Source organism: Meriones unguiculatus, chromosome 8 (genome assembly GCF_030254825.1).
Source record: "Meriones unguiculatus strain TT.TT164.6M chromosome 8, Bangor_MerUng_6.1, whole genome shotgun sequence".
NCBI lineage: Eukaryota > Metazoa > Chordata > Mammalia > Rodentia > Muridae > Meriones > Meriones unguiculatus.
In genome coordinates this window covers 94,189,667-94,213,994 of record NC_083356.1, presented here as the reverse complement: position 1 = coordinate 94,213,994, position 24,328 = coordinate 94,189,667, and the positions used below count along the sequence as shown (strand labels likewise).

General features: G+C 40.1%; 1 non-coding gene across 1 annotated transcript; it reads left to right on the top strand.

Annotated features, from left to right (window-relative positions):
• The first annotated feature begins 5,760 nt into the window (after positions 1-5,760).
• LOC132656117 (small nucleolar RNA SNORA48) lies at positions 5,761-5,899 on the top strand. Its single transcript, XR_009594057.1, has one exon. It is a non-coding gene; the product is annotated as a small nucleolar RNA SNORA48 (small nucleolar RNA).
• Positions 5,900-24,328: the final 18,429 nt, after the last annotated feature.

The window sequence follows — 24,328 nt, the reverse complement described above, 5'->3', positions numbered from 1 at the left end:
CTCAGTAGCTGGCTCTTTGACCACCTCCCCTTGAGGAGGGAGCAGCCTTACCAGTTCACAGAGGAAGACAATGCAGCCAGTTCTGCTGAGACCTGACAGGCTAAGGTCAGACAGAATAGGAAGAGGACCTCTTCTATCAGTGGACTTGGAGAGGGGCATGGGAAGAGATGAGAAAGGGAGGGTGGGACTGGAAGGGAATGATGGAGGGAGCTACAGCTGGGATACAAAGTGAATAAACTCTAATTAATATATAAAAATAAAAATAATATAAAAGAAAAAATAGTCTTTTAGAACCATTCCTAGAAGTTGAGAAAATACCACTGTCCCTATGCACCAAGCTACCATGCTTTTAAGTCACCTAGTTGACCAGTGAAGCATTTTGATAGTCACAGAGGTGAGACCTCATCAGCCAGTTGGCATTTACAATAAGGACCCAGGATGCCTCGACTCCAAGACCAGTGATTGAATTCCACATATCCTAAAATCTGCTCTGGTCTTCAAGTCTGCAGCCCACCACCACCGATAATTCAGCACTCAGGGGTCTCCTTCTCTGTCCCTCTTTATCATCTGAGGCTTACTCAGCTGGTCCTTCTCTTTCTTCCCAGCAGAGATTTTCAAACCCATGGAATGCAAACTGTCAAATACAGTAAACCAAACTTCAATCATACATAAAGAGGTTTCCAAATTTGAGCTATTAAATAAATGGGTCTTTCAAAAGGAGAAATAATTTCCCCCAAACATGACTTAAATTATCTTTAAACAGAATGTAGCTTTAAAATAAACAAATACTTCAGGCAGAGTACAGGGAATCTTATGAAAGAAGTGGGAAATAGTAAGACCTGGAGAGGACAGGAGCTCCACAAGGACAGTGACAGATCCTAAAAGTCTGGGCACAGGGGTCTTTTCTGAAACTGATACTCCAGCCAAGGACCAGTAATGGAGATGGCCTGGAACCTCTGCACAGAAGTAGCCTATGGCAGTTCAGTATCCAAGTGGCCTCCATAGTAATGGGACAGGGACTGTCTCTGGCAGGAACTGATTGGCCTGCTCTTTGATCACCTCCCCCTGATGGGGGAGCAGCCTTACCAGGCCATAGAAGAAGACAATACAGCCACTTCTGATGAGAACTGATAGACTAGGATTAGAGAAAAGGGGAGGAGGACCTCCCTTTTTCAGTGGCCTGGGAGAGGGACATGGGTGGGGAAGAGGGAGGGTGGGGTTGGGAGGGGAGGAGGAAGGGAGGTACAGAGGGAATACAAAGTAAATAAACTACGATTAATAAAAATTTTAAAAATTGGAAAAAATAAACAAATACATGATCTGTCCAGATGAGTTAGTAGATTAAAGCACTTGCCTTGCCTGGTTAGCTGAGCTCTAAATCCCTGATCTCTCTCTCTCTGTGTGTGTGTGTGTGTGTGTGTGTGTGTGTGTGTGTGTGATTGTGTGTGTGAGTACAGACTGAAGAGATGGCTCAGAGCTTATGAGTACTAGCTGTTCTTCTAGAGGACCTGGGTTCAATTCCCAGCACCCAAACGGTGACTCGCAATAACCATCTGTAACTCCAGGATTCATAAGAAAGCATAAAGTTACTTGGACTTATAAAGAAGCCTTAACTAATAGCTAAACTTTCAGTTTGGTGGGTTTAGCCAAATGGAAGGGGGCTATAATAAAAAGTACCTTTTTCGTTTAGCTTTTCCAAGCAGACCATCAGAACATTCCCACAAAGTAACACTCTAATCCTCAAGAAAGGGATGAACCATCGGCATTCTTAGATGTATCTATGAAACGAGATTTAAGAAATGACCCACTGAACAAGATTTAAGAAATGTAACCCTCAGGGACTTAGGTTGAGAAACTAGCTGTAAGTGGTTGGTAGGCTCCTGCTATGTCTACCATTTGTGCACCAAGGAATATAGAGCATTACATATCACATTTATGTCTTGTCAGAAAATACAATGAAAATAAAGATCCACTAATTGAATGCCATATGTTGCAACACTGTGTCACTGTTTCCATTCTCCTAAGCACTCATTCACTGTGTCACTGTTTCCACTCCCCTAAATCCACATCCACTGTGAAGAAGAATTACCTGCTAATTGTCCCATAAAGTTATAAAAACTGTAAAAAAGCTTTATTAGAATTTCTATCAGATAATGATAGAACCAGGTCCTCTCAGCAGAGACGACCATGTGATCAGTGCAATGAACCTCCTACAATCAAGTCTCAAAGAGAACTCTAGGCTGTAAAACAGCTTACTTTGTTCAGATATTCTTTCATGATTCAGGATTCATGACCTTGTAGCACATACTCTATGCTATGAAGGAGAGGTATCAATTCCTGTCTTGACCAGATTTGATTTTACTTGAATCTATCCATTCCTAAGCACATTAAAATATACATTTGTGTTTCACTGAAATTGATTTTGTGACAAAAACAGGTACTCAAACTGGAATGCAAGGTTACTGCTTTTCTGACACTCTTCTTGAGTATTGACAAGGGGCAGTGTACAATTTAGCATTTTTCCCCAACAATTTGGATACTGTTACTCAACACCACAGAAAATAAGGGGTGTAGGCAACTGGGGGAGGAGCCTCAGCATCACAAGCATAACTACTGACACTGATCTAATTTGATCACCAAGTGAACTGTTTTTGTTTTGTTCTGTTTTTTTTTTGTTTGTTTGTTTGTTTTGTTTTTACTAGTGTAGCCTCTGAGGGTTTTTTTGTGTGTAATTTTTTAACTTTCTCCACCTGGGAAAAATGTTCTATGTTGTTAATTCCAAGGAAATAGCTACAAAAATTTTGCTCTATCTCAGCACAATTATAAACCATTTTTTTTGTAACTCCCTCATAGAAAAACAATCCATATAAAAAAGAAAAGTAGAGACAATATCTAAAACTACGTTGGATTAAATTGTTTATTTCATAGGATAACTTAAAGGAAGCCTATTTGAATATATGATAAGTACCTACATTATTATTTGTATACATGTTTAAGCTTGGAATCCTAAAGGTCTACTCTGATACCCACTAAGCTTTCTATACAAGCTATTATTAATCATTTTTTCCTCCAGAAAAAGATACAAATGCAGTCCAGAATCTCCAGAAATGGCTTTGATCACCCTCAAAAGAGAGCCCTCCCTAGTCCATCCATCTCATCGTTTTGTCTCTGGAGAAAAGAAAGAAAGAAAGAAAGAAGGAAAGAAAGAAAGAAAGAAAGAAAGAAAGAAAGAAAGAAAGAAACAGAAAAACATAACTCCTTATACCCCAGAGCTAATTTGCTTCTGTGTTTTAAGCTGAGTTCAAATTTCAAAATTCTCATTAAAAAACTTCAGACAATTGGCTTGGGGTGGGAGAAGAAACCTAATGCGTCTGCTGGCAACACTCCAGCCTCTGTGTCATTGGTCTGCATTCCTGGAGCATCTCCATTAGCTAACAGTGAAAAAGCTAAAAGATAGCTTAAACCAAAAAGGGGGATCAGGAAGGAAGAAAAACACTAGACATGCGAAAATAACACAGGAATCACCAATCACAATCACAATCACCAATCACCAGGTAGTATCGCACGTGCCCACGTGTAGATCAAAAAGAAATGGAGATGCCCTAAAGAAAATCAGGCAAGAATACATACACACACGGACACAGACACACACATGCATGTGCGTGTGCGTGTGTGTGTGCATATGTATGTGTTTCAAGACAGGGTTTCTCTGTGTATCCTTAGTAGTTCTGGACTCACTTTGTAGACCAGATCGGCCTCAAACTCACAAAGATCTGCCTGCCTCCGCCTCCCCGTGTGCTGGTATCACAGGCGTGCACCACCATGCCTGGCAGCTGGTGACAGGCGAGGATGCTTTTAAAGGCAGAGTCTCCTCAATCTTAGAATAAGGTCTCTATGTGGCTTTCCTAATAGGATCCAGTGTGTGCTTACAGGAATCTTCTAAAATCAACTCTGAAAAGCTGAAAGAATGCTCTTCGTTTTCCAGTCTAGTGTAAAGTGAAGACTAGAAGGAAATGCAGGCATACGAGAGTAGCCAGTAATCTTTCCAGGGGGAAGAAGTGTGCCGTCTTAGTTGTCATAGTTGCTTTCTGATGTGCCCACACACATTTAAGTCCTGAGTTGCCATCACTCTTTATGAAGTTGACCGCTGCAGTGCTGGGCATCCCACTGCCATCTACAAGCCATTATGAGCCACAGAGAAGAAATTAAAGGCTCAGCATTACACTAAGTTATTTGCGGATACTCCATGTCACAGCTGGTAACTGCTCTTTCTATATTTTTGAACAGGTCTAACTGGTCAATACATAAAGAAACATACATTAGGAAGCTACAAGAAAAAAAAAACTTTAAAAAAGCAATTCATTCTCGAATTTTATAGACTCCATCTCTTCCATCCCTACCCTCAAATGATACAACTCCAAAGCATTTAGGAATAAATAAGCAAGACGGACAACTTACTGCTTAAGCCAATCCCTCCCCAGGCACCTTCCACACAGGCACAAAAATGTGTACTCAGATGCTACTAGAAAAAGAATGAATTGATTTGATCAAATATTTAATACCTCTCTCAAATTTCTCAGAGAATCCACTGCCTTCTAATACTGTCAAACAGAGAAAGTGATTTTACTGGGCTTTTAGCATCAAACGTACTGAGTGTAGAGTAAAGGAGCCTATTAAGGGGAAGAAACAGCACTTAGCTGCTCTTTTACCTTTTGAATATGGTGCCTCCTCTGCTGCTATTAAATGCTACATTGTATTTCTCTGTCAGACATCTCAGTAACTTGTAAGTGAAGGTCAAAGGGCTTTATAAGAAATTTAATTACCAAGGACATTCAGGAAAGATAAAAACTGGGCAGTACTATTTTGCGGCTGGCCCTTACCAGATCCATGCTTTTCAGAGTACTATCGAGTCATCAGCGGGAAGAAAATGGTACACAAGTCTAGACATGCTATTCATACTTGAAATGAGAGAGCTACTAAAAACGAGTGGTTAAATTAAGCATATCCTGTACGGACCCATTCAACCAACAATCATTTACAGAAAATCCAATTGATTTCTACTGAAAAAAAAAAAATGGAAGATGATTTTCTCAGATAAGTGGTCTGTAATTTACTTTCACTTTTTAAAAAACTTGCTGATTAAACACTATATAAAGATTTTACCCAGAAGGTTAATAAATATGGTCTCAAGAATAAGATCTTTTGGCACGATAACAGTTCCCTGGCTCAGGGTAAGGAAGTGCCTCAGCCTGCAGATGACTGGCCAGGCAAATGTCACAAGTCACAAGATAAAACAGTTCACTTATTTGCCTGAAAGATTAAAGCCTTAAAGAAGAAAGGTGAAAGAGTGATGACATTTCTGATATAAAGCTGAATGACTCTCAGACCCAGTTCCCGTTTGTGGAAAGATGAAAGGAGATAAAAGGCATGGTTTCTAGTGTGTGCACCGCTCATAACTGAAACCTCACATGGTACAGAGCACATGGGACAAACATTGTATAGCAGATGAACCCAGAAGACTAAGACGCAAGAATGAAACAAAAATGTCCGTGTAGACTCTTTAGAGATCTCAGAAAGCTGCCAGAACCCAGATCTTTCCTTTTTGTTGAAAACAAAGTTGCCTAATTAGGTTTTTGCCTCAAATATCTAAGCTGAATATAAGGTGATCGAGGACAGGAATCCTCTTAAACAGAAAGCTTTGACAGATTTCAAGGAATTCATCCCAACTTTTTTCTACTTAACAGAAGAACCGGCTCACCCTACCCCTGGCTATGGCAAAGAGACCCTTGTTGGTGTTGTTCTTATATCAATCAGGAGCAAAGTAGATGGCAGTCCTTCATTCATCCCAGCTTTACTCCTAGCATGGTAGCCAAAGTTGTTTTATGTCTAGGACTCATAAAAAAAAATCAAATCAAAGCCAGGCAATGCAACACAGGAGGAAGACAGACCTGCAGACCACCATGGCACCCACAGACCTGTCTTCCTTCACAGGGCACAGGAGGGCTTTAGATACGTGCTTGCCACCACACTACGAAGCACTGATGGAGGCTGTCACCTAGAGGACCGCCAACCAAGTGCCCAGCCTGCAGCAGGACGGATAGGAGAGAAAGAGAGGTGGAGTAGATTGAGCATTGTGAAGAGAGGTGGAGCTAGAGATGCGAGGGTGGACAGGAGTAGCCTGGTCTGAATGGCCAGCCCCATCACCTGGGGCCAAGGCGAGGTTCCAGCCCGAGCTGCTGCTAAGGGCCACATCTGGGTCACTGGCTATGAAGCCGCAGGGGTCCGTGTCGATGTCTGTGGCTCGTATTACTACTAGAGCACGTGGAAATGTCCCCAGTCAGAAAAGCCACCAGGGACCAAGTGGATGTCCTGAGGTTGTGGACAATTGGTCTTGCCCCTCACTGGCTACAGTGCTCTGGAGAGCGGGCCCTGCCTCTAACTGGGAGCGGCTCTCTGGAGAGCAGGCCCTTAATTGTAACTGACCCTGAGCTGGCCCTGGTGACTGGGTTGTGGGTGAGGCAGCCTTACGCGTATAAGCGTCAGAGAGCTGAGCCTGCCATTCATCTGACATGGTGTGACACGGGGTGCAGAGGTGATGACACCCACCCCTGCACCTCCGGCAGCCAGGAAAGCTGCCCACAGCATCGTGAGCATGGGGCAGCTAGTCCTGCCTCTCACCAGCTGCAGCACTCCAAGAGAGTGGGTCCAAAACCTCACCTAGACAGCACAGAAGAACTGACCCTGGGGGAGGGGGGCAGCTGGCCCTACCCCTGACCACCTGGCTGTGAGGTGGCATAGGTGCAAAGGTGATGGTCTCCACCCTCCCTTGTCCCTTGCCTTTCACCACCAGTGGCAGTCAGGAGAGCTGGTCCCTGGTCACGAGAACAGATGAGCTGGACCTCTCCCTTGCCTCCTGCAGCACACAGGAGAGCCGGTGTGCATCTGGCCTAAGCAGCATAGTAGTGCTGGCCCTGGTCAGCGGGTGCAGGCGAGGTCAAAAGCAAGGGAAAGCTGCTAGTCAGGAAAGCTAGACTTGAGGTCATGAGAGGAAGGGGTTGGGGGAGGCTAGCCCTGATCCCTCACTGGCTGCAGCCCTCTGGAGAGGAGGCCCTGCACTTAGCCTGAACAATGCCATGGAGCTGACCCTGATGGCAAAGGCATAGGTTTGGCAGCTCTGGGGGTGCGAGAGCAGGAGAGCTGATCCAACACAACTTTATGTTCTTCATTAAATATTTTAATAGCAAACTGATTCACACTTTTGACAGAGAAGCATATACACTTGGGTTGAAGAGATGACTCAGCAAGCAAGAGTAAGCACTGCCTGTTCTTCTAGATGGTTTGAGCCCCAGCACTCAGTGTGGCAGCTCACCACTGTCTGGAACTACAGTTTCTGAGGATTTGATGCCTTAGTGTGTCCTCTGTGGGTACCAGGCAAACATATGAGAGAAACATATGCAAGCAATACACTAATACGAAAGAGAGAGAGAGAGAGAGAGAGAGAGAGAGAAGGAAGGAAGGAAGGAAGGAAGGAAGGAAGGAAGGAAGGAGAGAGAAAGAAAGAAAGAAAGAAAGAAAGGAAGGAAGGAAGGAAGGAAGGAAGGAAGGAAGGAAGGAAGGAAGGAAAGAGAGAGAAAGAAAGAAAGAAAGAAAGGAAGGAAGGAAGGAAGGAAGGAAGGAAGGAAGGAAGGAAGAGATAGAGGGAAGGAAGAAGAGAAGGAGGAGGGAGGGAGAGGAGTAAGGGAGAAGGGAATGGAATGGAAGGGAAGGCAGGCAGGAGAGGGGGAGAGAGAGAATTTCAAAGTTCAGCAGAGTACAAGTCATATTTTTGTTTCCTCTTCATATCTAGAACACGATCTAGGAGATCACTCATGCAGAACAGCTAGCATTTTTTTTTCTTTTTTTTTTTTTCTATTTACATTTCAGAAAATTTTTATTTAAATTTTTTTTTTCAATGCAGTTTATTCAGGAACATTGAACAATCCTCGGACCCCGGGGAAAGCCAGCCCACAGCTTAAATAGCCTCTGGGTAGCCAACCCAGGCGTGCCACGGGGGCAATGCAGATAGGTCCACATACATGGAAGCAAGCCAGATCCTCGGCCTTAGCCAAATGTGGAGTTGTTCGTGACAGAGAGCACTCACCATCGGGAAGGTGGAAGGCGGAAACCAGCTCCATCTTTAAGGCATAGCATTCCGCAGCTCTCTACAGTTTCCCCTTTTTGTTTTAGACGCATCAGGCAAGAGTAGAGGTCTGATCTCTGATATTAGAAATAAATTGGGACTTTGTACAGATGTTCATTTAGGTGTCATCCACCCAAAGAGCATCAGACCCGTCAGATACCTTTTTCTCAGAGGCAGGACCTGGGGCATCAACCTGCATGCAACCAGACATGCTCTTCTCTGGGTCCAAAGCGGCTGACCCTGAGTGCAGTGCTTAGCCTCACATCCTGAGCGTAACATTTTAGCTTTTTATGGTATCCAACCATGCTTGGGGAGAATGTCCTGCTTCAATGGCTGTAAAGGCCTGAATGATCATGGCTGCATCACACTGTTGTGAGACTCTAATCTTGCATATATACCACAGGCAAACCAAGGAGACCAACACCAGAAGGCCTGCTAACACTCCCATGCCCGCCCATTCCTTCAGATGATTCATGGCTGCAGCAATCCGTGTTGATAATCCTGTGGCTAGTCCTGCGTCCACTCTGGTAGAATTTACTGTGACAATGGCCACTCTCAGCTGCTCCATCGTAGTATCGAATTCTCCAGTCCAATTACCTAAAATATAGCTCGACAATTGTTTAGACAGATTTGCAGCGCAGGAAAAATTCTCATGTTGTATGCTAGTGACACAAAGTCCAGCTAGCATTTTAATAGTTAAAGCACACAATTAAGGGTTTCTTTTCCTATCCTAGAGATCTACCTAAAGGATACTGACCTGATATTTTCTTTTTCCATTAAATCCCTCAGCAAATCTAAGGGCCCTGTCTGGAAGCTCAGAATTCTGTTTTACATTACTGTCTGGGAACATTGTCAGGAATTGTATCAACCACGGCTAACTCCACTTCATAAGGAACAACTTGAATGAGCAATCTCTGGTGAAAATCTTGTCATCCTATAACTGGCCATAATTATGCTTTGGCTATGTTTAGAAATAATGAATTTTAAATTTCTCAGATTTTTAAATTATTTTACACGAGCTAACTAAATGTGCACATCTATTTCAGGAATTCCTAATAAGTCTGTCAGAGTGTAATGCAAAGAAAATGGATCATACAGAATTTTTTATCAACTTGTTTTAGCTAAATCTCTACAAAGTCAGGACTATCTTTTATCATAGCCCTTGAATTCTATTATATTCCCAGAAAAACTGGGATATGAATATATCACATAGCAGGAAGCTAAATTTATATTAAATACAAGAGAAGATATATTTGAGGACACAGGTTGATACTATATTTAAGAGGGACTATACATACATGAATAAAATTTAATAAAATATCATCTATATTACATATACCTTGCCAATTCACACCGATGTAAACATCACTTTTGTCCACTCCAGGGGTAATTCTAGGAGGCTGCTTTAATGATGTGGTAATTTCCCTCAAGCCACCCTGTTTCCATTACATCAATTTGGTGATTTTCATCTCCACTGGAAATACTACAGCTTCAAATATTTCCCAGGCACCTACAGTAGCCATCTTAAACTTCCTTCGTTCCGTCTACCAAATTGCCCCTACAAATTCCCCACCACCTCCAATTTCTGCACTTATTTATATTCATCTAACAGGAAATCCTAGAGAGTTCTGTGTAATCACTTAATGATATGGTGGACTTGAGGATTCAAATTTTTGATGGCCCATCTAAACTCTCTTTATTCTCACATTGCCCTCTGTCAAATTTTTATTCTCAAAATTTTCCTTGGTGAACTTTTCAAATTTTTTATCAGTTTATTGATGTACATACTCCAACATTTTCAAATTCCTGGCAGATAACATCATGACCTACTTCAAAAAAAAAAACAGTAATGATCAATAAAATCATGCTTCAATCTGTCTACTTCTTAACATGAGTTAGATGCTTCCCATCAAGACCCTCTTGTAATCACATCTTATTTAGGTCAATACGTTGTTACCATTGATTAAACAGTATTTATACATTGTTGTTAACCGACACCTGATTCAGTCAGATGGCCTTAGTTGATGCACTTGCCCTCTTTTTCTGGAGGCCTGTTTATGATGCTACATGTCACGCAGCCATCATGAGTCCATAACATTAGGACAGTTTCGAAGACTTTCTTGTCTTGTACGATTTGTTCAGTTTCTAGAAGTTCTAGTAGGGAACTGGCATTCCTCTGGTGTTTTTCCCATGATTAGACAGGAATTTTGGAATCAATAGGAAGATCATGAGGGAAAATGACTTTTTTTTTTTTTTTAAACCAGATCATGTCAAGAATGGCTCACCTCACTTGGCCAACCAAGTTGCTGGGACTTCTCTACTACAAAGTTGCTCTTCTATTCTGCAGTCACTTTTGGCAACAAGTCATTTCACAAACCCATGAGTAAGGAAGACAAGCCTGTGTCTTTTTTCCTTCCTACAAAAAGTTTAGAATGAGTTTGTTGGTATCTATGAAATACCATGCTGATTTTGATGAAGATTATGCTAAATCTGTAGATAAATGCTTAATTTATACCCAAGTATTTCAACTTTTGGTACTCTCAACAGATGTATTAAATTTCAAATGCCATTTATTCAGGCACAACAATCATTTTATATTATCATTTCATTCTATGGCATTATAATTGTTTGTCATTTTTGAATTTAACCATATATGTGATTACATCACCTTCAAATATTGTACTTTCCCCCCCTCTCCAGTTTGCATGATTTTCATTTGTTTTTTCTGGTTTTATTGTATTAGCTAGAACTTTCACTAAAATGCTGAGTAGGAATAGTGAGAAGAAGAATTGAATTACTATTTCCAGGGTTAATGTGATATGTCCCTCAAAGTTAACTGTATTATCAGAAGTCATTTATAGTTGTTCATCATCAGGTTGTACTTTATTTTCCCCATTCTTAGTGTCCTGGGTTTGAAATAAACTTTGTGTTCAATTTTATCAAATACTTTTTATATATCAATTATGCAGTCATACAGCATTCATCATTTCATTTGACAAGAAACTATACAATACTCAGCCCTAAGTGGGATGGGCATTTCACGCTCCTCCCCCAAAGATTAGCAAACTTTGTGGAAGAGGGAGCTCAACAATTGTGAGAGCCAGAAGTGGAGACTGCCTTCAAGAAAAGTGTTTTCTGGATACAACAGGGCAGTTGCACATATAAACTCAACAGCAGTTTTGATAGCACACACAAGACTTGTGCAAGCTCAAGCTAGACAAAATCCCACCATGAATTATAGGGCTTGATTTGTGAAAGTTATACCATTTGAATTTGTGAAATAAAACTCATTTATGTGCTACCTGCCATTTTTCTTAGTCATCATTGGATTTGATTTTCTAATGTCTTATGAGAAACATTGTGTCATTCCTCACCCAGTGTCTTTTTCTTATTTTCCTGTTACTGAAACTCTGCCCCCATAGAATGTGTTAGAAATGAATGAATGAATGAATGAATGAATGAATGAATGAATGAAACGTTCCTGGTGCCCAGATAACTGAGAACTTGCTTCTTGGTGGCACAGTTGGGGAAGTTTTGGATGTGTGGCCCTAATAGAGAAAGTACATCACTGGGGTTGGCTTTTGTTTTTTTATAGTCTCACCTCATCTAGTTCATTCTCTCTACTTGCTTGTGGTTAAAAATGTGAGCCCCCACTGGGTGGGGAGCTTTGCCAGGCCACAGAGGAAGACAATGCAGCCAGTCCTGATGAGACCTGAAAAGGGGCTGATAGTAGGGGAGGAGGACCTCCTCTATCAGCGGACTAGGGGAGGGATACAGGCAGAGAAGAAAAAGGGATGGTAGGGCAGGGAGGAGGGGAGGGAGGGGGACACAGCAGGATACAAAGTGACTAAATTGTAATAAATACTAAATCAATTAAAAAGTATGTTTAAAAATGTGAGCCCTCAGCTTCCTTCTCCTGCTGTCAAGCCTGCCACTTGTTGGTATGTTTCTTTGCCATAATGGATTCTTATCCCTCTGGAACCATAATCCCCAATAAACTAATCCTGTATAAATTGCCTTGGCCGTGGTACTTTAGCACAGCAGCAAAAAAAGCTCCTCATAAAGCTAGTTCGGACGGTATGACTTTGAATAGTTTATTTCCTTAAAGAAATTAGTGTTAAGTTATCAAACTGCATTGAAAGAGTTTTTTCTTAATTCCTCTGTATAATCTTTTTAATGAATTTGGAACCTACTGTAAGCATAACTTTTGTTTCTTATACTGATAATTTGTGTCTCCTGTTGGTTTTTATTTTTTTACTCATAATTATGTAGAAAGATTTTACTTCTTATATTGTTTTCCTGCATTTAATATTTTAATGATTTTCACTCCATTGCTTTGAAAATTTATCTAGTTACGCTTACTTGAAACTCACATTTCTCCCATTTGTGTTTCTCTGTTCTCTTAAAGCAATTACTAATTTTAGATCCCTCTTTTACAAATGTATTAACTGTTATAAATTTCCCTCTAATTCCTGCTATATAGTACCCAAACCTTTTACTACAGTTTATTACAACATTAAATTATATTGCATCAATTAGCATTTTGTTGAAAATACTACAAAATTTCTTTTTATACTTCTTTCTTTAAACAATGTGTTTGTAAGTATTTTGTTTAATTCAAGAAATTTAAGAATTTTCCAGCCATTTCATTGTTTTCTAGCTTCATTACATTGTGGTCCAAAAACATACTTTGTATATTGCCCACCTTTAAAACAGTAAGATGTATATTAGACATATTCTGTCTAGAACAGTATCTCCTGTGCCCTGAGGAAAATCTGTGTTCTGTTATTGTTAGGTAGGTTATCCTATGATGTCAGTTAAATCAAACTGAACAGTTGTAGTGGTTAAATCATCCATTCCCTGTTTTCTTCCAGCCTTGTCTATCAAGTTCTCTAACTGATAGATTTAACAGATTTGTCTATTCAATTCTATACACATTATAAAAACCGTATTTGTTTTCTTACAATTTCCTATGATATGTAATTGACTTACTTATTATACCCAACACACTATTAACACAGATCTTTCCTATTAAAAGTTTTAAAAATAGAAACTTGTATTTAATTTTTCCCCATTTCTCTGCTTTTGTGCATTCTGCTCCTCCATGCTTCAGACATGTTTTCTTGTCTTCTCTTTTTCTGCCTGAATGACAACTCCCCCTCCTCTTCCTCCTCCTCCTGCTCCTCATCCTCATCCTCTTAACATTTCCTACAGGAAAGGTTCTTCAGTGAAGTGGTCTCTTTCTTAGTTTGTCTTTGTCTGGAGAAATGTCTCTGTCATTTCTTCGTTACTTCTGAAGGCCAAATCAACTCTATGTGCATTCTAGATTGCTGGGGTTTTTTTATACTTTATATTTCGCTCCTCTCTTTCCATGTTTGAAAAATGTATAATTAAAAGGCTGCTTTCATACTTTTCTTTGAACAGTTTTAAGTGCCCAACTGCTTTCTGATCCTTTCTGTTGCCCAGTTTCCGGAAGCTGGAATATGGCATACTTGGTTAACTTTGGGACTGCTCAGCGGGTCCACCGAATACCTAAATCTGTAACTTGCTGCGTTATGACTAACTTTAGAAACCTTTCATTGGATACTTCAAATACTCCTTTATGAAAATATTTTTTACACTTACTTGTCTATTTGGGGTAGTTGGGGTGACACACACGGCGCCCTTGTGGCGACCAGAGGACAAGTTGCAGAAGTCAGTTCTTCCCTCCCCAACATGGGTTCTGGGGCTCCGACTCAGGCTGTCACGCTTGGCAGCAAGTGTTTTTGTCCGCTGGGCCATCTATTAGGTATCACATCAGTTTCTAATAATATAGACATTACATTTCTTGATACTGAGCTTAATTTTTTTCTTTTTTATTTTTTCTTGTCTCATATATTACATCTCCACCACAGTTTCCTCTCCCTCCCTTCCTCAACTCTCTACCCTCCCTCCTCCATTTCCTCCAGATCCACCTCCATTCACCTCCTCACAGAAAAGAACAGGACTTCCAGGGATACCGACCAAATATGCCATTGCAAGCTACAATAAGACCAGGCACGTATTCTCACATCGAGGCTGAATGACAATCCAGTAGAAGGAAAAAAGTCCCAAAGAGTCAGAGACAACCTTTGCTCCCACCGTGAGGAGTTCCATGAGAACACCGAGCTACATGATTATAGCATACGCTGAGGACATAGGTCAGACCCCTACAGGCCCCCTGACCTCTGCTGTCCCCCATGAGTCCCTGTTGAGTCAGTTGATTCTGTGGGCTGTGTTCTTGTGGGGTCCGCGACCCCTCCGTCTCCTCCCCCTCTTCCACAGAACTCCGCCAGCTCTGCCCAGTATTTGGCTGTGGGACTCTGTATATGCTCCTTCATGAAAGTCTGCTCCTGTCCCAGCAACCCTGCAGGCAGGACAAGTTGTACGCTGGAGTTTTTGTGACTGGGTTGGTGTTCCAATCTCCCCACTTACAGCTTTGCCTCGTTGCACAGGACAGCCATTTCAGGCTCCAAGTCCCCCATTTCTAGGAATCTTTGCTAGCATGACCCTCACAGACTCCACGCAGTTTCCATTGTGATAGGTTTCTCCCTTACCCCAGAAATGCCTCCCAATTCCAGCCATCTCTCCCAGTATTTTCTCCCTCCATACCTCTCACCCGATCCCTCCTGTCCCACCCCGAAATCCATTCTATTCCTTCTCCCCAGGGAGATCTCCGCATTTTCTCTTGAGCCCTTCCTGTTACTTGGCTTCTCTTGGTCTGTGAATTTTACCATGTTTATCCTTTACTTTACAGCTAATGTCCACTTGTGAGTACCTACCATGTTTATCTTTCTGAGTTTGGGTTACCTCACTCAGGATGATTTTTTTTCTAGTTCCATCTGTTTGCCAGCAAATTTCATGAAATCATTGTCACTTTAACAGCTGAGTAAATATTTCACTGTGTAAATGTACCACATTAAAAAAAAATCATTCTTCAGTTGAGGGAGGTCTAAATTGTCTACAGTTTCTGGCCATTATGAATAATGCTGCAATGAACACAACTGACAAATGTCTTTATGGTAGGATGGAGGGTCCTTTCGGTATATGCCCAGGAATGGTACAGTTAGGACTTGAGGTAGATTGATTCCAAATTTTCTAAGAAAGCACGAGATTGATTTCCAAAGTAGTTGTACAAGTTTGCACTCCCACAAGCAGTGAAGGAGTGTTCTCCTTCTCCACATCTTTGCTGGCATGACCTTATATTTTTAAGTATTCTGTTTTGTCTTCATGCTTTTTCTCTTTGAGTCTTGACATTATTGCTAGATCTTCAATCTCACTGTTTTTTCCTTTTTTTATTTAACTTTTATTAATTACACTTTATTCATTTTGTATTCCCCCCATAAGCCCTTCCCTCCTCCCCTCCCAGTCCCACCCTCCCTCCCCTTTCTGCATGCATGCCCCTCCCCAAGTCCACTGATAGGGGAGGTCCTCCTCTCCTTCTTTCTGATCTTAGTCTATCAATTCTCATAAGAAGTGGCTGCATTGTCAGGGTTCTAGGTTATCTCCATGAATAGTCCTTGGGTGGAGTATGAGTCTCTGGGAAGTTCCCTGTGTTCAAATTTTCTGGTTCTGTTGCTTTCCTTGTGGAGTTCCTGCCCTCTCCAGCTCTTGCTATTGCACACTTCTTACATAAAATTCCATTCACTCTGCCCGTCAGTTGGCCATCAGGCTCAGTATCTGCTTTGATAGTCTGCACAGCAGAGGCTTTCAGAGGCTCTCTGTGGCAGGTTCCTAGTTTGTTTCCTGTTTTCTTTTTCTTCTGATGTCCATCCTCTTTGCCTTTCAGGATGGGGATTGAACATTTTAGTTAGGGTCCTCTCTTTTGCTTAGTTTGTTTAGATGTACAGATTTTAGTGGGTTTATTCTATATTGTATGTTTATATGAATGAGTATATACCGTGTGTGTCTTTTTGCTTCTGGGACAACTCACTCAGGATGATCCTTTCCAGGTCTCACCATTTACCTGCAAATTTCATGATTTCCTTATTTTTCATTGTTGAGTAATACTCCATTGTATAGATGTACCACAGTTTCTTGAAGAAGCATCCATTCTTCAGTTGAGGGGCATCTGGGCTGTTTCCAGCTTCTGGCTATTACAAATAAAGCTGCTACAAACATGGTTGAGCAAATGTCCTTTTTGTGTACTTGAGCCTCTTTTGGATATATGCCTAGGAGTGGTATGGCTGGATCTTGAGGAAGCACTATTCCTAGTTGTCTGAGAAAGCGCCAGATTGATTTCCAGAGTGGTTGTACAAGTTTACATTCCCACCAGCAGTGGAAGAGGGTTCCCCTTTCTCCACAACCTCTCCAGCATGTGTTGTTACTTGAGTTTTTGATCTTGGCCATTCTGATGGGTGTAAGGTGAAATCTCAGGGTTGTTTTGATTTGCATTTCCCTAATGGCTAATGAGGTTGAGCATTTCTTTAAGTGTTTCTCTGCCATTCGATATTCCTCTACAGAGAATTCTCTGTTTAGCTCTGTTCCCCATTTTCTAAGTGGATTACTTGGTTTGCTGCTTTTCAGCATAAATGAATATTTATTCACAAACTTATTTCTAGTATTTCATTTAGTTATTTCTTCTTATATGGTGTAACTGTTATGCAGTCTCTGTTCTTTTATGGCTGTTAGCATATTAATAAAAGTTACTTAAAATACTCTGGTATTTTTATATTGGTGCCACATTAGGTCCTAGTTTTGAAGACTGAAGTTTCTCTCAGATACTTATTCTTGCTCTTTGGCATGCTGGTAATTTTTTTTAAGACAGGTATGTACTAAGAATAGGAAATATAAACTGACATATATATATATCTTTGCTTAAAAATTCATATAAATCTGGCTAGATTTTTACTTTGTTTAATGTTTTACTGAGTTTAAAATATCACATGTATTTTCTTTGATTTCCTTTGGAATTTAGAATTTCCTAAGTATTTACACACACACACACACACAAGTTGTAGCCCTGTCAGTGTAATCTACTGCTTTTGTGTTATAGACCTCTTGATGAAAAAGTGTGTATGAGGTCACTAGTCTATAATAAAAATAAATCTTGGTTTTTTTTTCCTGGGCCCCAGTCTCTAGGTTTTGGCCTGCATATATGTTTCCCAAGTAATCTAGTAATTTCTCCCACATCCTCTTACTGTTTGTCTGTGCTGAGGTATAGATAGTGTACTTCCTCAAAGCCCACATTACGACTATTGTTCTGCTTTTACTGGAGACAGGAAAGGCAGAGGGAACCAGAATGGGAAAAGTTCCCTTCCCAGCTAGGATAATACCCTGGGAAAGCCTTTTTCCCTGAGCAGCAGACCCTTGTAATGGAGGACGCTCCAGAACATGCCATGGAGAATGCTCCAAAACCCGCCTCCCAGTGACAATAATTATGTGCAGTCATGCAGGGAGGGGGAAGTTGTTCACTTTTCCATGAGCTTCTGAAGACAAAGCCTGTGGATGTGTGGGGTTCCTGAAACAGTGTGCCAAGAGATTTAAACCAGCTGACAAATGACCTGAAAGCTAGAGTGGCTAAAGACCTTATCACTAAAACATAAAAATTAATAACAAGTGGCCAATTTTACTATTATAGTAAAAGGGCTATAAGTTTTAACTTATATTTGAAGAATATAGAAATAATTTAAACTGCTCTCTAGTCATCCAAGTGTCTGAAACAAAAGGTGATAGAAGCAGATAATTCATATTTATGATATTCACTGTGACACTGGCAAGCAATAACTGAACCTAAGTGACAAAGAATACTAAAGGGAGTGCTGGAAATTTATGATATTCCATCTCATAATTTATTAACCAATATTTATTTGGTGCTTATTTCTTACTTAGCTGGCACTGAGTTAAATCTCTGTTACCAGACACTTTCAACCTCAAAGGTGGAATGAGCCAGTGTATTGTTTTTGATCTTAGGGACAAGAAAAACTAGGGATCCAGGAGAACAAATGATTTTACTGAGTTATGAAAATGAGTTAAAACAAAGAGAAGAATTCAGGACCTGATTTTGAGGGAATACTTTTGTCCATTGTGCCATATTGAAGGCCTTTAGGTTTAGTCAAAACCTGAAAAGGAGATAAGGTTTGTTCTATTCCCTCCCCAACAAATCCAGGAATCTCTCAACTTAGCACAGTTTACCACAAATAAAGGTGACACCTCCTATGAGCAATAACTTTTAATTAATTTATTATTTTAATATAATTTTTTATTTATTACAAATTATTCACTTTGTATCCCAGCTGTAGCCCCACCTTGTCCCCTCCCAACCAATCCCTCCCTCATCTCCTCCCTTGCTTCTTCCACAGTACATTAACAGGGGAGGAGCTCCTCCCCTTCCCTCTGACCTTAGCCTATCAAGTGTCAACAGGACTGGCTGCACTGTCTTCCTCTGTGGCCTGGTAAGGCTGCTTCCCCCTCAGGGAGAGGTGATCAAAGAGCCAGCCACTGAGTTCATGTCAGAGACAGCCCCTGCTCCCCTTATCAGGAAGCCCATTTGGAGACCGAGCTACCAGGATGGATTTGTTATCTAGCACTATCGACATCAGCTAAAAATTGACAGATATATATATGTATATATATGTCAATTATATATATATGTCAATTATATATATATGTTTAAAATATCTGTCAATATATTCCCATGAAATATATATTTCATGGAAAACATAGTCATTTCCCCGAATTCTAAATATCATCATACAAAAGGAGATATGGTTATATATCATAAAATGAGTAGAATATTTGATTTTCAGGACTCAAAATATCAGCACAGTCTCAAGTGGGTACAAGACGGGAAATCAGAGCTCACTTTGGCACTTAAAGTCACCTGCAGTGTGTAGAAGCCAATTCTGAAATCCTCAGGACAGCAATGGTGCTGGGAAATGATGGATTAAGCCTTCTTTGTACTGGTGTTCACAATACTCTAAACACGATGACTAAATGACTCATGTACCAAGCATGACAGGAAAAAATTGACTGGGCTCCAAATGGAAGCCTCTCATTTCTTGCCAATAAGCTTAAACATGTTCAACAAAATGTCTCCTTCAAAACTGAATTATGTGTTTTGTAATAACCAGGTTAGCATGTCAAACCCTAAGATTCTTCCAAGCATCTGGAAGAAAAGGTAGAGAAAGAGACTAGTGAATATAAGAGGAATCTTGAACTTGATTGGATTAGGGATTTTTGTTTTATTTTCTTTTGTTTGTTTCATTCATTCTTTATATTATTTTTATTTATTAAGATTTATTCACTTTGTATCCCAGTTGTAGCCCCCTCACTCATCTCCTTCTGAACCTACTCTCCTTCCCTCTTCTTCCCCTATGCCCCTTCCCTAGTCCACTGATAGGAGAGGTCCTCCTCCCCTACTATCTGACTTTAACCTTACTAGGGAGGGTACCCTCTTGGAGACTGAGATGCCCATAGGCTACATTTGAGAAAGGGGGCTAGGTCCTCTCCATGCATGGTCCTAAGCTGATTCATCAGTCTCTGCAGAAGAAGCTGGGCCCAGATATTTTGGCTCTATTTGTCTCCTTGTGGAGCTCCTCTCCCCTCCAGGTATTTCTATCTCTTCCTTCTTTCATAAGATTCCATGCACTCTGCCCAAAGCTTGGCTGTGAGTTTCAACATCTGCTTCTATGCCCTGCTGGGCAGAGTCTTTCAGAGTCCCTCTGTGGTAGGCTCCTGTCCTGTTCCCTTTCTTCTCCTGCTTCCGATGTCCATCCTGTTCTCATATTTATCCTATTGACTAGTTATCCCAGAACACGCCATAGTAGTAACACGTGATCAAGAGTCAACACTAAACAAAGGTTATGATACACTTATGGGTACTGTCCAGAGTTTTTGTCTTGATTTTTAACTCTCTATGCAGGCAGTGTGAATGGAGGGACTAACCCTTACTCAATATTCAAAGTACTGAATGGGTGGGAGGGGGCACAGTTGCAAGTGAGAAGGTTCAAACAGGAAGAGGGGTGGAGGTGGGAGAAGATGAAGGGTCAAACAAATGAATATAAATTATACATAAATAACTGAGATCAGGTACGTTCATTGTGGTGTGTCCAGAAGAGGCAACGCAGGCTGTTGGAGGTAGAATGTCAGCAACAGTCTTATTCAGCTTTGAGCCCTTCCAGATACAATGACTCACTCAATCTATGCTGCTCATTTCTGTGGTGGTGGCATGAACACAATAAGTATAACGAACAGCTTTATGGTTGGATTTAAATACTGTTCTGTGTCTGCTACTGAAAAACAAGCCAAGAATCTTTAGGTGAGAAGGACATAAGCTCCAAAGAAAAACCTACTAAATCATATTTTTTTCCAAAGGGCCATAATATCAAACTGTCTTCTAGTTCTACTGATAAAGTCATGCAGCTCTCATTCCTTATCACAGAAGCTTGTTTTTGCAGAGAATGGCAGTTAAAACTGAGACCCACAACTGGGCAAAGCACAGAGAATAAGTGACTGTGTCATGGTCCACATAAATGTGGCATCTATATCACATCCTCCCTCACAACTCGGGGAACATTGTGGAGGAGGGAACAAAAAGGCTCTAAGAGCCAGAATACAGGAAAAGACAGATGAGAAACAGTATCTTTCAGACATGACAAGGCCATTGCACCCATGAACTTATGACAGCTGTGGTTGCTTGCACAAGACCTTCACAAGATCAACACTATTAATATTGCGGTGCAGATGGGGAAAGGGCACACAAGATCATGGCAGCGGATGGCTTCAGGGAAGAATCCGGTTTCTTTAGGGGTGTGGCCCTAGTAGGTTACTCATGTTCCAGTAGATGGCTCTACTCCCATGAGTATGGGAGCAGGACTAATTAGAGTCACTGGGTTGTAATAGAAAAATGTAAAATAGCAAATGAAGTGGAAGAGCATGTGAGGGGAAAGGGCACTTTGGAGGAAGAGAATAACAAGGGTTAAATATGGTCAAATACCTTATTTGCATGAGAGAATACTTTTCATGTCACTTTATGAAACCATCAAATTACTATGATATGAAACCCAGGCAGTCATGACAAGGAAAGAAGTTTATAGACTCAATATTCTTCATAACACTGACACAAATTCTCAGAATTTTAGCATATTGAATCCAATAATGTATGCAAAATATGACAAAACAAGTTATAGTTGAAAATGTCAGGAATAAAAGAGTACTTTAATATTGGCCAATTAATCTATGTAATTTATCACGTTTAATAAACTAAAATGGGAACCTGCATAGTAATTTCTATGTGCAGAAAAAGAAATAACAGTGATCCAATATTCATTCCAGATAAAACTTTTCAGTAAATAAAAAAAGTGCAGTAAAGGAATCTTCTCAGATTAATAAATAAATTAAAAAAAATTAAAAACCCCACAAATGCCTAGCATTTAGGCCTAACAGTGTGGAGGCAAAAAGAACACAAATTCGTCTTAAAATATCAGAAAAAAATGGTAAAAGAATTTAAAAGGAAACCTAAACATAAGTACAAAGACATCATATGTTCATGGATTGGAAGGTTTTATATTATTAAGATGGCAGTACTGCCCAAGGTGACCTGTAGATGCAATATTATGAAATTCTAGAAATTTTCTGAAAGCAATGAACAATCAATAAATCATCATAAAATCATGTGTAAACTGAAAGTACTAGAATTATAAACCCAGAGACAAAGGATGATGACAGTAACACAGTGTTCTCTGGACTCAACAGGTCAGTTGCACCTCTGACCTCCCAGTGTTTGTGACAGTGTACCCACAATCCTGCATAAGATCAAGCCAGACAAAACCCCAGCATGGAAAGGAAAGGTGGTTGCAGAGAGCCACTCCTAGGCAAGGAACTACTGACAACCAATGAGTGCTTGAAGAGGGATAGGCAATTTTGTCCAAGAATGAGGCTCCTGAGAAGCTGTCCATTCTCCAGTAGATGTCCCTACATCCATCTATATGCTTGCACTGTTGAATGGACTCAGTGGAAGACAAAACAAAACAAACAAACAAACAAAACTCCACCAAACATATGAAGGATCATGTGTTAGAAGCTTATCTGGGCTGTTCAGGACCCTATTACAACAGCAACAATGTAGCAAGAACTTTTGCTTAATCAAAGATACAGAATGATTTGTGTGTACCATAGGTATTTTTAGAGACAGTTAACAGGATGATTATGAATTTTGGATATCCTGATTGTATTTTTGCCCTCCTTCTATATTTATCTCCCCACATACTAATTAGAGCCGTCCCCATTTTCTTCTCCTTTCCCCCTTCAGATCACATTTACCTTGTAGTTCCCTCTCTGTTTCTCCCTAAGCCCCACTCTACAGTGATTCCTTTTTTACTTTCCCAGTTTCCACAGTTATTCCAGGGTCTGTACTCACCTCTGAAGATTTGGAGCTAGGAGCCTCAGATGAGGAAAAACAAACAAACAAAAAAACATGTGATGTTTGTCTTTCTGGGTCTGGATTAACTCACTAAATATGATCTTTTCCAGTTCCAGACAGTTACCTGAAATTTTACTATTAGGTAAGATCTAAACTAAACTGAAATTAAGTGGGACATAGGAAATGCTTACATTCTTATATTTAAATTTTTTTCTAATGGAAATTTTTTTCTAGAAATATAGTAATTCATGTATATCAATAGAAAATTAAATCTCAAAAAAATTTGTGAAGTAATGGAAAGAACAGTTTCTTCCAATACACCAAAAGATCCAGTCTAAATTCTGAGTTTTCCTTTGTGTCCTTGGGAAGGAAACTTGACCTCAGTTTTACCAAGGTCAAGTTTATTAGCATTTTCTAAGGGATCTATATGGATTCTGCAGTAATATTTGTGTTTATATAGGTCTATTCCTGTTTGCACAGGCCTGCCTATTCCTGCTTATACATCCCTAGTTTATAATCTTCTTACCTTAAATTTCATATTATATTCAACAAGTAACAAAACGTTAGAGTCCCAGTTTCATTTTTAAATGTGATAAAATGATAATGTGTAGATTACTCATTTGATAATGTCCCAAATCAGGCCATATCATGAGGCTGTGTGAAAATAGGTATCTTCTTTTTTATAGTTCCATATAAAAACTCTGATGAATGACAAAATATTAATTACAGTGTCTGCTTTTGGGAGATATGTAAAACAACAGGAATTTTTTATAAAGGTCAAAAGGACTGAGAGAAACTTTCCATCATTACCTTTGAAAATATTTTATAATAAATCATATTAAGCAATTAAAACTGTGCATGTAGCTCATGCCTTTAATCACAGCACTATAGAGACAAAGATGAACATATTTCTGTGAGTTCAAGGCCATCTTGCTTTATACAGTGAGTTTCAGGACAACCAGAGCTACATAATTTAAGACTGTATAATAATAATAATAATAATAATAATAATCACTTAAAAATACACTTTAAAAACAGGATTTTTAAAAGCTATGTTCAGAGCACTGAGAAGACACTAAGACAAAAGTGATACACTGGAATAATATTTATTCTAATGCGTTTATTTATGTAAATGCACTCACCAAGGTAAGCTCGGCACCATTCAGACACCCAACAGCTCTGGGTGACTTTTAAAGATATGCACAAGTCAAAACCATCCCAGACCACCTCTGTCAACAGGCATGCAGTTATCAAAATTTTTGTAATTGGTTTTTCTAATTTAGTGGTTTTAATTAAATGTTTTTCACATGTCAATTCTGTCTTATCGGTAAATGAACACTGCGTTATACTAAATACGCCAACTATTTAACATTTCTGAATAAGTATTTGAAGTCTATTAAAACATAAACTAATTTCATAGTGTTAAATACTCCGTATTTCTATCCTTACAGATGAGTGCATCGCTCATCCCTCATCAGAGAAGCTTTTTCCTTGCTTTCTACAGCTCATGATGATTAATGCAGAGACCCACTACTGGTGAACATGCAAACAGAAAGACACTGTAGAGTGCTCGAAGTGGGACATCTATATTATACCCCCTTTGCACTTGCCCCAGGACTCAGAGATTATGGCAGAAAAAGAAAGCTGAACGATCTGCAGTGAAATAGTGTTTGAGTGACATGACAGGACCCCTACATAGATGTATAAAAACAAAACTGAAAGGACTGAAGAAATTTGGTCCAGATCATACAGCTGTTAATACAGATGGG